Below are 16,224 nucleotides of genomic sequence, written 5' to 3'. Positions count from 1 at the left end.
CATCAGGCTCCCCTGTCCTTCACCATCTTCCAGAGTTTGCTCAAACTCATGTCAAATGACTTGCTGATGTCATCCCACCATCTCATCCTCTGTTGTCTCCTTCTCCTCCTGCCTTTAATCTTTTCCAGCATTAGGTCTTTTCTAATAAATCAGTACTTCACATCAGGTGGCCAAAGTATTGGCGCTTCAACTTTAGCATCAGTCCTTCCGGTGAATATTCAGGGTTGATTTCCTTTAGGATTGATTGGCTTAATTTCCTTGCAGTCCAAGGGAGTGGAGAAGTCCAGCACCACAGTTCATTAGTATCAATTCTTCTGTGCTCAGCCTTCTTTACGGTCCAACTGTCACATCCATACATGACTTCTGGAAAAACTGTAGCTTTGACTATATGGACCTTTGTAGGCAAAGTGATGTCTCTGCTTTTTCATATGCTATCTAGGTTTGTCATAGTTTTTCTTCCAAGGAGCAAGCATCTTTTAATTTCATGGCTGCAGTCATCCACACTGATGTTGGGTAGGATGAAAGGCAGCACCACCTCTCTTTGTCTTCTGGATGGAAAGCTAGCAGCTGCAGTGATCACCTTATCAAGCTCTTGTCCTTAGTCACCAGGACCCATAAGCCCTTGAAGGATAAGGCCCTTGGATACCAGTTAGCAGCCACCATAGAATAGTCTAACAGAACAGAGAGGGGACAATTTAGTGATGGAAAAAGATTATGGAGTCAGGTGATTGCTTTCAAGGACACTGGATAACTTAGGGGAGAGAATGAACTTTAATCCCCAAATCTCAACTCAAGGTGTTGAGGGAAACTCAGGGCAATTATATGACTTGACCAATTCCTCAGGTTTCTTATGTGAAAATCAAGGGATACAGTGGGGTCCTAACTGTTGGTACAGAGGTAGCTTGAAGGAATTAGAATGTCTTTTGGCTGCAAATTAGAGACACCGGAAGTGTTTTTAAAGCTCTAGTGGCCCAAGCTGTTAAACCAGCACCTCTGAGAGTGGGATATAGGCATCAGTGTTTGTTAAAGGCTCACCTTCTCCCCCTCACCCCCAACGATTCCTATGCAGCCAAGGTCCTAAAATACTGAGCTGAAGAAAAAGAACACACCAAGCTAGTTGTGAAGAACAGAGTTCTGAAACTTTCTCAATCATAAGAAATTAAGATTTTCCCATAGCTTCGCTGCTGAGTATTCCTTACTTAGCTGGATCTGGTTGAATGTGGTGCTCTCAGGAGATATGATAGTCAGCCTGTTATTTGGGGGCAACTGTCGGCAATGTTGACTGACCAAAGGAGAGAGCAGCACCCACCGCTAAAAGCTCGCCTGTGCTAGACTGAGGTTTTGTATGCGCTGTCTACCGCTTCAGTGACTTTTCTGTCAGTGCCCAAAGCATGGCTTTCTAGTGCAATTAGGAACAGATTGAAAAGGGAAACTTGTGAAAAATTAGAAGTTCTGATCTGGCTGTTCTTTCTGGATTGGGTATGCTGGAGGTTCACCTGTTAGAAGGAAAATGGCTGTGGTTCTCATAAGGAGGGAGAAGGTAGACAGAGATGGTAACTAGGAAATGGTCTGATCTGCAGCAATCTCGATAGTTAGTTTAGGGCTTCTAGGAATGAAAGCAATAGGCAGCTACTTTAGTTCTTAATCTGGTTTTTCTTGAAGCCAACTTTATAGGTCTGGATAATAGACACTTGAATCAAGCTAGATCACACACTCTCTCGATTTCACACCTGAGTTAATTCGCAGGGCTAGACCCTCAAGGGCTGTGCTATATTAATAGATATGTGTACTTAGAAAAAAGAAGTATCCAGTGTTTCAGAGGATACTGGTTCCAAATTAGCACCAACTTTGGGAAGATTGAGAACACCATGGCCCACTCATAAAAATACAGGCTATGAGTGGCACGTTGGACCCCATTTCACCTTAAGCCCAGAGGAATGGCTGAACTCCCCTTCCCTCTACCCCATGTTTTATTTCTTCAGTTGCTAAGTGTAGATGGGTGGACACCCTTTGCAGAAGCCCAGCATTGGGTCCCTGCCTTCAAGAGTAAATATACTTGTCGCAGAAGGCCTAGGGAAGGACTCTGGAGCATTCCATCCTTAGCAAAATAATAAGTGAAAAAGCAGGATGTCTTTGAGGTAATGACAGAGTTAAATGCAACCATTGATGGGAAGAAAGGTACAAATGCGGACATTCCTGTCATCCCCAAATATACAGTGTACTTCCATTTGACCAGTGAGAAAGATTGATGGGCCTTGGAGGGTGACATTAGTCTATAATGATCAAACTTAGGTGATTTGAATTGTAGATGCTATCCAATGGTCTCTTTATTGGAGCAACTTAATACAGCCTCTGACATTTGATATGTAACTGTTGGTCTAACTACTATATTTTTACCCATTTTGGTTGGTAGAATCCATCAACAGTTGTTTGCTTTTACCTGGCAGGGGCAGAATGGATGTCAGTTCTAGCCAGTTGCTACATGAGGACACTTAATGCCTCATCAAACTGTAGGATGTCACATTAGCCCACTGTGTGGATGCAGAGCATGAAATATCAGATACCCAAATGCCCTGATAAGACACAACATATGCCAGGGATGGAACCTGAATATCCTACAAATGGAGGAACTTGATTCCTTAGTGATTTTCTCAAGGATTCAGTGGTCTAGTGCATGTTGAGATAGCCTTCTTCAGTGTTAAAGGGCAAATTGCTGCACCTTCCCTGTTCTACAGTTGAGAAAGGCTCTGGATTTTAGAGACAGCATATAGCATACAGGTGTTTTGCACGTATTTGTTTCCCAAGTGACCTAAAAAGTTGGTAGTGCAAAAGCAGCCTCTTTAGGTGGCCCACCCAGGCTGTAGACCAAGCAGCTCTGCTGCTCGCCCCTCTCAAAGTATCTGAAAGATTGAAATGCTTTACTAAAGTCAGAAACATGTCTCTAGGAGAGTCACAGTGGAAGCCCACAGGATTTTGGAACAAGGCCACATCCCCTTCAGAAAATTACTATTTTCCTTTTGTGATATGGCTCCCATTTGCTACTGGTACGTTGGAGAGCCTGCGACCTCAGGTGCTGTGTAATCCACCTACTCAGAAAGTTGGCTGTTTCCAGTAGCAATCCCATAGCAGATGGGACCAGAGCGGACCATGAAGGCACTCTAACTTTGTGTAAGCAGATTTCTCCCCACTCTGTGCCTTTAAGTACCCTATTCCCACTCAGCGCCCCTGTCAGCCTGTCCCTTGTCCCGCTGGAGAGTTGTTGGCCAATTAATTGAGAATGGAAAAAGTCAAGCCTGGCTTATAGATATTGTTGAACAATATGTATTACCAGGTGGAAGTATACTGCTGTATACTGTAGCCCCTATTCACAGTGATCTTGAAGGACCCTAGAGGGCAAATCTCAGCAGACAGGACTTCAAGCAATGCCTTTACTATTATTATTATTATTTTGTGTTTTTTTTTTTTAGTTGTAGGATAATTGTTTTTAAATGTGTTGGTTTCTGCCATACAGCAATGCCTTTATATATATATATGGCTGTGCTGGGTCTTAGCTGTAGCATGCAGGATCTTTAGTTGTGGCATGTGGGATCTAGTTCCCTGACCAGGGCTCGATTTTGGGCCCCTTGCATTAGGAATTCAGAGTCTTAGCCAGTGGACCACCAGGGAAGTTCCAAGCAGTGCCTTTTACCTTGTACTTTGACTTGAAGAAAATCTGACCTGATCCAGGCTCTAAAACGATCACTGGCTATATGGTCCGAGACCTGAAAAAAGCAATGTTGACAATTGGTGTAAAGGTTTTAGGAAGGATTTTACCAATGAACCTTGAGGATGGGACCTAGAATTTAAGATTAGAACAAAGCAGCTAGGTATTTACCAGGATCACCTCCTGAGCACAAATCCTTGACTTAGGGCCAGTCTCTGAGGGAACCCAGCATAAAACACATCTAAGTCCAGCAGCCACCTGGTGACAGGTTCATTTCCTTGGCCTGCTTCCATTGTGGATGGAGCTGTGGTCTGTTCCCATGGAAACAGACAGTTACTCTGAGCATGGATCCTGTCATAACTTGGCCAGCACTAACGTTCATGGGCTTAGAATGCCTTCTGCTTTGTCATACACAGAACAGTGCCCGTGCTCAAGAATACAGGCAACTTCATAGAAAGAGGCAATGAACCAATGTCTATGGGAACAATGTCTTGTATTCCTGACATGCCTCTGTTTCTCAGATATTCTCTTTCCTGTTTTTCCCTCTATAACACACCATATGTCAGTCACACCAGCCTTCTTTCAGAACAATATTCATTCTTGAGTTGGGGCCTTTGCACTTACTCTTCCTTCGGCCTGGAACAGTGACATCTTTGTGTTCTACCCTCTTTTGTATCACTGATACTCACTTAACCAGTATCACTTCCACGGCAGGATGCTCCCTGTCTATCTAATCTAAAGGAGCTCTCTTGAAACTTCCTCTTATTTAAAAATTCTATTTATATAAATTTGCTTGTTTTATTTTCTTCATAGTATTTATCATTCTTTTTTGAAAAACAAGATGAACAAAATTATTCCAGGAAATAATCTGTGTATTCAGCACTGACTGAACACCTAAAGTAAAACAGTATTGATTAGATTTCATATTTTTGATAGAGGTGTGATGACTGAAATTAAACAGCAGCAGCCCTGAATAGCAAATTCTGAAATTTTAGGAAGTGAAAAGATCTGTGGGGGATAGCATTAAAGCATGCAACTAGTTATAAATAGAGAACTGAAAATGTTTCATTGAGCAGTTTTTTTAGAAGAAAGAAAAAAGTACACTAATTGCCAGGATGTCGTGCTGTGTCTCCAAAAAGACTGGTGATTATATCAAGGGTTTGCAGTCACTTTGTGTGATCAGTTTGCAGAGACCTCCAGGCCTGTATCCCTGTTTTAAATCATGCTCCTACAGAAGAAAACTGCTTACAACATTCTTCTCAAATACAAAATGATCCATCCGCTGGTGCCAAGTGCCCACGAGTATGAAATGCAGTTGCCTCCTAAGTGCCCTGTAATCAGGACACATTTGTTAGCACCGGCTCCAGGAGGGTAATGTCTGTCGTAAGACTCACAGAAAGAATGGGATTACTGAAGTAGAGATGTGGTGGTAGACTGTCTAACAAATTCTTTGGGACAGAACTGGCCTTACAAAAATTGTTTCCCAGATTCATGTCCAGTGTTGATCCAGCCCTCCCGTCCAGAGCAAAGGTTGGGCACAATGGCTACTGTGTTGCACTTTTCACCTCCGTGAATACAGTATGAGTGGGGTCCCTTGGAGCTGTGCCACCACATAGTTCTGGGTTATCCACTAGGACATGTCAGGGAGTTAATCCAGTTCCTGGGAAGCATATGTCTGGACATCTGTTGCTTGGGGTGCCCAGCATCCCTTTTCCTTTCTTCTGTCATAGAATCTTGACTTACCTTGAGGACTGTCATACCCCTGCTTGTAGTCCATGTGGGTCAGTGTGTTCGTACCCACTCTCTAAATATTCTCAGACTATTGTGTTTCACTGGCTTCAGTGACTGGTTCAGGAATGAATAGGTGACTGAAGACAGACCAGTGAAACTCAACTAGTAGGCTTTAGTTGGAAACACTGGAAAATAGAATTCTTCATTCCATAAGGCTTCCCTGGTGGCTCAGCTGGTTAAAGAACCTGCGTGCCAATACAGGAGATGCAAGAGACGCAGGTTTGATCTCTGGGTTGGGAAGATCCCCTGGCGAAGAAAATGGCAACCCACTTCAGAATTCTTGCCTGGAAAATTCCATGGATAGAGGAGCCTGGCAGGCTACAGTCCGTGGGGTTGCAAAAGAGTTGAACATGACTGAACTCACACACACGTAAGACTTGAAGCTTGGAGGATAGATCCCAGGTGTGGCTGGGAGCCACTGTACTGCAGAAGGAAGCCTGAAAGTGAACAATGAAGGGAAAGTGGAGCCAAGAGAAGGCACAGGACAGACTTACTAACAGTGTTTGACTCCCAACTCCAGCTGTGCCTGAAGGTGGGATTCACTTAGGCTTTTTTAGTGAAACCAATGAATTTCACTGGTTTCATTTGTTAGTTTGTTTTCTGAATATACACTGATTTCTTTGCCTGAACTGAATGTCCTCCTGGATATAACATTCTTATGACTTTGTCACTTCTCCTCTGTAATAATGAAATTTGTTACTGGTCTGCAGCATCTTTCATATTAAGTATAGCTCTGATTATGAATTTTTGACTTATAAATATGGGTATTTGATGGCCTGTGTTATTTGTTAGGATTTATTACTATATACTAATTAAAAAAGCAAAAACAAAAACCTCTATTTTAAAAAGTTAAAGTTTGTGTTGAAGTGGATGCCCACATTCCATGAGGCATCTGCATGTGCATTTGAGGATATATCCAGGTCTTTACAATTCATGTATGTTATGACTCTACCAGATGATTCCAGTTAGAAAGGTCTGCAGATCTGACTGCATGTAGCCTGGACTTGGGACTTTAGGTCACAATAAAATTGGTAAAAAATAGAGAATCATTTTTATGTCACTAAATAAGGCCAAGCATCAACCCCCATATTTTAAGGGATTTATGATACTCCTTTCAAAGCAATAGGAAGAGGATGGAAAAGTATGTGACAGAAAAAGTCTGTGTCCTAATTTGAAATTTAAATATTAAGTTATCATTAAAAACTATTTCATTCATGAAAAGCAATTTTTTGCAGGTAGGATCAGTAAATTTGTAACGTTAAGAGTTTCATCTAAATCACTAGAACCATTAACTCTAACTTGAGCTAGGTGGAAGAAAACAAGAACTTACTCATGGAAGAAGCAGTTGGCCACATAAGAGCCATGTACACAAAATATGCACATCTTACAAGTATCCTCTAACAGAGCATATTCCTGATTGCCAAGAGACAATGCCCGCGCAGATGGGTTTACTCATCAGAATATGGGAGGCATCTATAGTTTGAAAAAGCACAAATCTGCGGGGGGAGATAGAATTCCATTTTTATTATTACAAATTTTTTTTTTTTTTTTTTTTACTTTACAACATTGTATTGGTTTTGCCATACATTGACTTGAATCTGCCATGGGTGTACATGTGTTCCTCATCCTGAACCCCGCCTCCCATGCTTGGGGTTGGTGCACTGGGATGACCCAGAGGGATGGGATGATTCTATTTTTTTTAAGAGTTTTCTTTTTCCAATTTATTCACTTATTTTTGGCTGTACTTGGTCTTCGTTTCTGTATGCACGCTTTCTCCAGTTGCTGTGATGGTGGGGGTGGGTAGCTGCTCTCCAGTTGCAGTGCAGGCTTCTCACTGCAGTGGCTTTTGTTGCAGAGCATGGGCTGTAGGCATTCAGGCTTCAGCAGTTGTGGTGCATGGGCTCAGCTGCCCCGCAGCACACGTAATCTTTCCAGACCAGGGATCAAACTCGCGTCACCTGCATTGGCAGGCAGATTCTTAACCACTGGACCACCAGGGAAGTTGTAAAACGTAATTTTGCATTGGAAAAGTGAATAAGAACAATCCACCCTATTATTTTCATAATACAAACTACAAGAAACAAAATCAGTAAAAGTCTGTTAAGACATGTAAGTTAAAAAAGGATTGAAAATTGCTTCCCTGGTGGCTCATCTGGTAAAGAATCTGCCTGCAATGCAGGAGACCTGGTTCACTTCCTGGGTTGGGAAGATCCCCCTGGAGAAGGGAACAGCTACCCACTCCAGTATTCTGGCCTGGAGAATTCCATGGACAGTATAGTCTATGGGATCGCAAAGAGTTGGCCACGACTGAGTGACTTTCACTTTCACTAATAGGTCTGGGCTTCCCAGGTGGCACTCGTGGTAAAGAACCTGCCTACCAGCGCAGGAGACAGAGACACGGGTTTGATCCCCGGGTCGGGAAGATCCTCTGGAGAAGGAAATGGCAGCCCACTCCAGTATTCTTGCCTGGTGAATCCCATGGACAGAGGAGCCTGGCGGGTCCGTAGGGTGTCACAGAGTCAGACACGACTGAAGAGACTTAGCACACACACATGCACTAACAGGCCTGGGATTTTTTTGGTGGGGGGGGGGGAATGATGGGATCAGGTACATTCTAGAATGAGATAGTGATAATGGTTGCACTATATTGTAAATATACTAAAAACTATTGAATTACACACTTTATTTTTTTTAATTACACACTTTAAAATGGTTTATAAGGTGAATTTTGTGTTATGTGAATTTTGTCTCAATTTTTAAAAAAGGATTTAAAAACTCAATTCTAATGGGTTATATACTGTATCCTCAGCATAAAAGGAAGTGACATTAACCCTACTATAGATCCATTTAAAAACTATCCCATCCTTGGACAAGCATCATATGATTATTTCACCTTTTTGCAATTGGGCTTAATATAGATTGAGTTGAGTCTCCTAAAAATTCCATTACCTGCAGTTAAGTGCAGTGTGACTTGAAGGTGGAGAAGGTTTGAAGTAAAGGTCTGGCAGGGGGTTAAGGGGATGGAAAGGCAGAGAGGGGAGGTAAAGAAGGATGGGGATGCCAAGTTTTTGAACGTTAAAAGATCACACACAAAGTTGGGCTGCAAGTTAGAGGACGCTGGAAGGCTGATCTGACCATCATGTCCTGAAATTGGATTTTGATACTTCTGGCTTGGGTAGAGTTTCAAGAAGCTTTGACTTATAAAGAAAACCAATTCATAAGTGCCTTCAATACGCTAATAACAAACCTATAAAGAATCTGTGGTTAAGATTTAAGTAACTTAAGTAGTTTGTAGTTTCTAAGTTCGATGGCCCAGTAACATTATCAAGGACTCTGGGTTTTCCCATCTCTCTACTCTGCCATCCTCAATATGGGGATTTATTCTCTTAGTCTAGCTCCTTTCATAAAATAGCTACTGCAGTTCCGGGCATCACATGCAGGTGACAATATCTAGAGTCAGGAAAGGGGGATGCCCCTGTCTTATGTCCCTTTTTGAGAGCATGAAAATCTTCTCAGAAACTTTCAGCAGAACTGCACCTCATGCCCATGTCTAAACTAGTCACCTGGCAAGGATCATGAGATGCCCATATTTGTTTTATTAATCAACAGTCACCCCCAGTAGCTGGACCAGGACTCAGCCTTGTTGAAAGACATGAAGGGTAAGCAAAACTAAGATTCTGCTAACAAAAGCTGGAGGAGTAACTCCTGGTTGGCATTAATGATGTCTGTCATGGAGAATCCTACTCCGAGCTTGGTGGTGTCCGACCAGCTTTTACTGTATCATGATTAATATTCCCAGTGGAGAAAAGTTGCCTTGTCTGCTGGGAAAACTACCACTCTGCTGGAACTTTGTCCGAAAATGTAGGGATGTTTTAACAAACATCTCTTCTTTTTCCTAAATTTATTGAAGTATAGTTGATTTACAATGTGTTAATTTCTACCGCAGGCTTCCCAGGTGGCTCAGTGCTAAAAAATCCACCTGCCAATGCAGGACACATGAGTTCGATCCCTTGCTTGGGAAGATTCCCTGGAGAAGGAAATGGCAACCCACTCTAGTATTCTTGCCTGGGAAATCCCATGGATAGAGGATCCTGGAGGGCTGCAGTCCATGGGGTCGCAAAAGAATCATTCATGACTTAGCGACTTTAAAACAACAAGTTCTATTATAGGGCAAAGTGATTCAGTTTTACATGTATATATTCTTTTTCATATTCTTTTCCATTATGGTTTATCACAAGATACTGAATGTAGTTCTCTGTGCTATTCAGTAGGACCTTGTGGTTTATCCATCCTATACATACTAGTTTGCATCTATTCCAAACTCCCAATCCTTCCCTCCCCACTACCCCCTCACCTTGGCAACCACAAGTCTGTACCCTATTGACAAACATCTCTTTGTTCTGAATTTTGTACTTCTCTGTGAGCTCAGATGACTTCCCTTGCTTAGGTAGGCTTTACCAGTGACTCTCAAACAAGGCTGTTGCATTTGGAGGCAGCTTCCTCTATACAAACTGACCTGACTTTTTCAGTTTGAGAATTGAGATGGCCATTAATATTTGTTATATAACCGTGCTTGCCCCAGCTCCCTAACTGTCCCCACACCCTAAATTAAAAACCCCTTATTTAGTTTCCCACTGGTGAAGAAGAGCTAAGATGTTATTCTCACATTTTCTTTTGTGGTACACAAGAGTCGGGGCACAGTTGTTCCTTGATTTTTGACTGGATAATAGCTGTCTTGTCTATGTTTTTTGTTGATCAGTGGTTCCTCACATCAAGTTTGATGTTGAGATTTCTCTTAGGGTCTTAGAATTAGCAGGAGAAGGAAATGGCAACCCAGTCCACTATTCTTGCCTGGGAAATCCCATCGCTTGAAGAGCCTGGCGGGCTACATGAAGTCCAACACGACTTTTACTTCACTCATTTAGAATTAGCAACTGTTTAATTTTGCACACTGCAAATGTGTCTTCTCTTGTTTTGGGAGACCATTTTGAAATCTAAGAAATTAGCTTCTTTGCCCAAATATGAGACACATTTATACAATTTATGATTCAATAATTGTTTGAGACAATTGTTAGCGTGTGTGCGTTCTCAATCACTTCAGTCATGTCCGACACTTTGTGACCCTACAGACTGTAGCCCACCTAGCTCCTCTATCCATGGGATTCTCCAGGCAAGAATACTGGAGTGGGTTGCCATGCCCTCTTTCAGGGGATCTTCCCAACCCAGGAATCAAATCCCTGTCTCCTGTGCCTCCTGCATTGCAGGCAGATTCTTTACCCACAGAGCCACCTGCGAAGCCCACTCAATTGTTAGACTCCTGGTTTATTAACAAGTATCCCACAGTTTGTTCTTTTTTCCAGCAGTGCTGAATCAGGGTAGCTTGGAGAGTTAATTGACCCTAGAGTTGACTTTTAGCCAACTACTTCACCTTTGGGCAGCTAACAACTTCTAGGACCTCAGTTTCCTCATCTGTAGTAGAGATAATCAGACCTTCCTTACAGAGTTCTCAAGTAAAGCATCTGACATACGCATTGTTATCATCATACCTTAATTATCTTGGTAGAACCATAGGCAAAAGATGCAAAACCTAACAAAAAATTTTACATAGTAATAATTTATTGATTTATAGTTCTTGAAATCATGATCAACTTTAGGCCTTTTTACTGTTACTTATTTTAAATAAATAGAATTGTAAATATTAACTAGTTCAACTAAATCTTATATTAAAATATCAATATTGATCACTGTATGCTGTGCTGTGCTTAGTCGCCCAGTCATGTCCACTCTCTGTCACCCTATGGACTGCAGCCTATCAGGCTCCTCCGTCCAGGGGGATTCTCCAGGCAAGAATACTGGAGTGGATAGCCTATCCCTTCTCCAGGGGAACTTCCTGACCCAGGAATTGAGCCAGGGTCTCCTGCATTGCAGGTGGATTCTTTACCAGCTGAGCTACCCAGGAAGCCTGATCACTGTATAGGAATGAGTAATTTTTAAAAATTATTGTATGTAATATTCCTTTAAATGTTAATAAAAATTCAATTTTGCATTATTTTACTGACTAAAAAATCATTAATAAATGTAAATATTCTATTTGGAAATGGAGTTCAAAATGTAGTTATTATATTAGATGTTATCTTTATCATCTTTTTATTTATGGAGAAAATGGGATTTGATATTTTCAGAGATGAACAACTAAAGTCCCACTTCCTACGGTGGCTAATTACAATTTTGCAAGGTTAAACCAAATCCACAGTACATTCCAGACAGCTGTGGATTCTGTAATGATTTGCCTTTGCCAAGACAACTTAGACAAGCTAAGGATAGTAGCAGGTTATGAAAATCACTCTCCTCACCGATTCAAGAAATGTGGTGGACATGTGTTCTTTTCTACTCAGTGCCAGGTTTTTCTCTTCTGGAAAATAGCATCCCTTTCTTTGTGGGACTTCTTCCCATCCCAGCCCTGCTAACCAGTGTATCCTACCTCCTGTCCTGACACTAGGGGTGAGCATGTGACCCAGGCCTGACCGATGCCCACATCTTCTTCCCGACCCCAGTGAGTAGCCCAGAAGACACACAGCCCAGCGTGGGGTAACACATCCTACCCTGGGATTTTTTTCTAAGTGAAACTAGTAAGGAAAGTACTCTTTCCTCCTGGGACCACAAAACTATACACAGTTCCAGGGTTGTTTCCAGCCATGTTTTGGCCTCAGAGAAAAGCCCGAGGAAATAAAGAAGTCATAGCAGAGCAGAAAGAGTCCCAGGTGTGTTAAATCCCTGGTTTCTAGTTCCTCAGAGCTGCCCTGATTCCTGGATGTCTTCTTTGATTCCACAACTTACTCCTTCCCCCAAATCCTCTTTTTGCTCAAGTGAAGTTCAAGCTGAATTGCTTGTATTGGCAGTAAAAATACCCCTGACAAGCGCAATAGGATATTAGTATTCTTCAGTTGGCACTTGGTTAACAATCAGTGCTTGTCAAATTTACTAATACTGTAGTGAAGAGAGTTGTTTTTATTCTTCTGAAATGTGATTATTAATGTCTTATTTAATACTATATGGCTTTATAGAAATAAATGTCATTGTAATTAGATCAAAGGGATTTATTTGACAGCCTTCTGTGACTTTCAGTTTTCTGTAGATGAAATGGTTTTCTCTGGCTAAGGCTGTCCTGCCACACCTGGGCTCTGAGATTGTGATTGGGGTCATTTTTATGAGGCCTCCTTTAGCCTACCTTGTCTTTTGCGGTTGCTTCCATCTGTGCAGCATCCTAATAAGAGCAGCGTACAGTTGCCAGTTTTGGTCTGACGGTCCAGTTACTTCTGACTGTGTTTCCATGGATTTTTTGCTTCTACTCATGGCACTGTGTCACTTAATCTTGATTTCTTTTCAGTTGTTGCTAGGAAACACCATCAGCATCCATTCATCCTTTAGAATTATAGTCAACTCAAGGTCTTCCTGATTTGAAGAGGAGTGTTACAAATGCAGAGGCAGTGTCAGAAGATTCCCCTTCAGTTTTGTGAAGGGTCATCAGGAGTGTGGTTGAGGACTGGAGGAGGGTAGGTAGTAGCTATACAAATCAAATGTTTATTAGGGTGTTCCTGCTGCTTTAGATCAAGATATTAATAAAATTGACTCAAACTCTCATCCCTCCTTTCACATTTGAAGAAAATCTAGTAATCTATCCAAGGATTTGGGGAAGGGTAGAGTTCATGTTCTTACAGATTAACCTCTGGCTCCAGAGGTTAATGGCTCCAGTTCTGCTGAACTGCAAAGTGATGTAGTTGTACATATTTATATTCTTTTTCATACTTGTTTCCATTATCTTGTTTATCACAGGGTATTGAATGTAGTTCCCTGTGTTCTAAAGTAGGACTTTGATATTTATCCATCCTATACATACTAGTTGTCATCTGCTAACCCCAAACTCCCAATCCTTCTCATTTCTGTTGAATTAGTTATTCATTAGAATATACAGTCCTATACAAGCTGTCCACCTGTATCCTACGTCAATATCCATAGAACTCATCCCCTTCTCATATTTTCTTTAAAATTACTTACAATAGATATTTTGGTGCCTAGCAGACTTTAAAGATTTGGGGTGACAGACGGGCTTAGGTTTCAAAAAAGGTTATCAGTGTCAAAAATTAAGATCAGATATTTGTAAATGTCCTTCTGCACTCTGCTGCTTGCTTCTCTCCTCCCTTCTCTTCCTGTCATTTCCTGCTCTAAGAGGGGAAAAAGATGGGAAACTGAGCTCTTCTCATTTTAACAAACAGAACAATTCAGCTCTTATCTAGCCTATGCCCAGCTCTCTAAGGGCTACTTTGTCAATACCGTGTAGAAGGATCTAGGTTATCAAAGAGTGGGGATGGGGTTTACTGTGTCGTATACGACATTTTCCGGGCTCACTGTGCTCCAGGCTCTTTTCATGTATTACCTCATTCGATTCTCACATCCATCCTGTGAGGCAGGTACTATTCTAGTCCATCTTACAAAAGAGGAAACCAGAATAGGAAGATAAATGGCTGTGCCCAGGGACTTTCAGCTAGTTAATCTTGAATTCAAGTTCCAGTGTTCTAGCAACCACTAGGCAGAAAGCCAAGCCAAGTGATTCAAACATGATACTCATGGAGCTGCCCACAGCCCTGCACTGCTCTGGATTTCTTTCTGGTGAGTGAGAACTAAGACTCTACCATCAGCCATATTATTTCTCATCTCTGTTATTACAACTGGACAGAATTCCTAATCAAGACAGACTTATTTTGGGATTAAAAATATAGGACACATGGGACTTCCCTGGTGGTCCAGTGGCTACGACTCTGCGCTCCTAATACAGGTGACCTGGGTTCAAATCCTGGTCAGGGAACTAGATCCCACTCTGCAACTAAACCCAGTGCAGCTAAATATATAAACAAATATATATATATATATATATATATATCCTATGGCCAATATTTAAAAATTAGGAGATTACACATAATATACCTAAATTTTTACTTTCTCTTAAAAAAACAAACCTATCAATACCAGGCCTGTATTACCCTTGGCAACAATTATTGCAGCTCAGCAACTTGTAGATAACATGTTACTTGTAGGCTTTTGAGTTTCTTTCACCTCCACTTTTGTCACTTCGTGTCCCAAAGTCTAGCAGCCTGGTGAGCAGAAAGAGGTGGGGGTACTGTGGAACTGAGTTGGACCTTGATGTGTCCACCTTCTTCCTACCTGAGAACAGCTCTGTGATGAGGCCTTTGTGTTTCTAGATGCTGGCAGCTGTTGAGGGGGAGTTTGCAGCTTTGTTCAGGACTAAAGCGGAGGGGAGGGATTTCTAACATATTGGGAGCAGGCTTGCTGCAGTGATGCTGGCTACATAGCGGGGCAGGACTAGAGAAGGTGCCTGAAGCAGGGGACAGCACTAGAAACCTTGGTGTGAGTGTGAAGGCCAAGGAGTACCTATGGTTCCGGGTGGTGGCATTCCCTCCAAGGCCAAATGTGGCCCTGCCTGGGGAGGAGGGTGGGATCTAGAGATTATGGGATGAGAAAGGCCTCTTGGGGCCCAGAGGGGAGTGATGCACCCCTGACCCGAGTTTGAGAGTCTGTGTTCTTGAGATGCCTCTCCTGGGAGCAAGAAAACTCTGTCAGCAGACCCAGAAGCACTGAAATGTCTCATGTGGCCAGGGCTGGGACTATTCTCCTAGAATTGGATCTCATTTCAGTGTTAACTAAATCAAAATGAGGGAACAGAGGGTCGGGCTTGGGATTCCCCAGAGTTTCCTTTCCTGCTCTAATTGGGGCCGTGTTTATTCATTCATTCGTTTATATATGCATGCATGCATTTCTTCCCCTGCCTCATGCCACAGAGTACCTGTGACTGCTTACAAGAATACCACACTTTTAAGAGGACAAAATGGAAGTACAATTAAAGAGTTACAGATGTAACGGGTATAGTTTTTTAGTTCAAAATCTCTCTGCTGTATTTTTATAAGAAAAGCCATAGATAAACATTATAGAAAATTTAGAGAACGTAAAAAAGACAAAAGATTCACAAAGAATATTCATGATTCCCTAGAAAGATGGTACTGATGAACCTATTTGCAGGGCAGCTAAGAAGACACAGACATAGAGAACGGACTTGTGGACAGACTGAGGGAAGGAGAGGGTGGGATGAACTGAGAGAATAGAAGGGAAACAGATACATTACCATATGTAAAATAGTTAGCCAGTAGGAATTTACTGTGACACGGGGCGGGGCACTCAACCCTGTCCTCTGAAAGGAGGAATGGGATGGGGGGGAGATGGGAGGGAGGTTCAGGAGAGAAGGGACGTATGTATACCTGTGGCTGATTCATGTTGATGTATGGCAAAAACCAACACAGTATTGTATAGTAATTATCCTCCAGTTTAAAAAAAAAAAAGAATATTCATGATTCCATCATGCAGAGGAAACTACTGGAAACACTTTAAAATATATTTTCTCATTGTTTCTGTGCCGAAATATTTTCATATTTTTGAAAAGTACGTTTGTAACCTCCATGTTGTTTTTTAATTTGCTTTTTTTTTTCCATTTATTTTTATTAGTTGGAGGCTAATTACTTTACAATATTGTAGTGGTTTTTGTCATACATTGACATGAATCAGCCATGGATTTACATGTATTCCCCATCCCGATCCCGCCTCCCACCTCTCTCTCCATCTGATTCCTCTGGGTCTTCCCAGTGTACCAGGCCCTTTAATTT

Source organism: Dama dama, chromosome 3 (assembly GCF_033118175.1).
Source record: "Dama dama isolate Ldn47 chromosome 3, ASM3311817v1, whole genome shotgun sequence".
Lineage (NCBI taxonomy): Eukaryota > Metazoa > Chordata > Mammalia > Artiodactyla > Cervidae > Dama > Dama dama.
Note: the sequence above shows the minus strand (reverse complement) of the source record.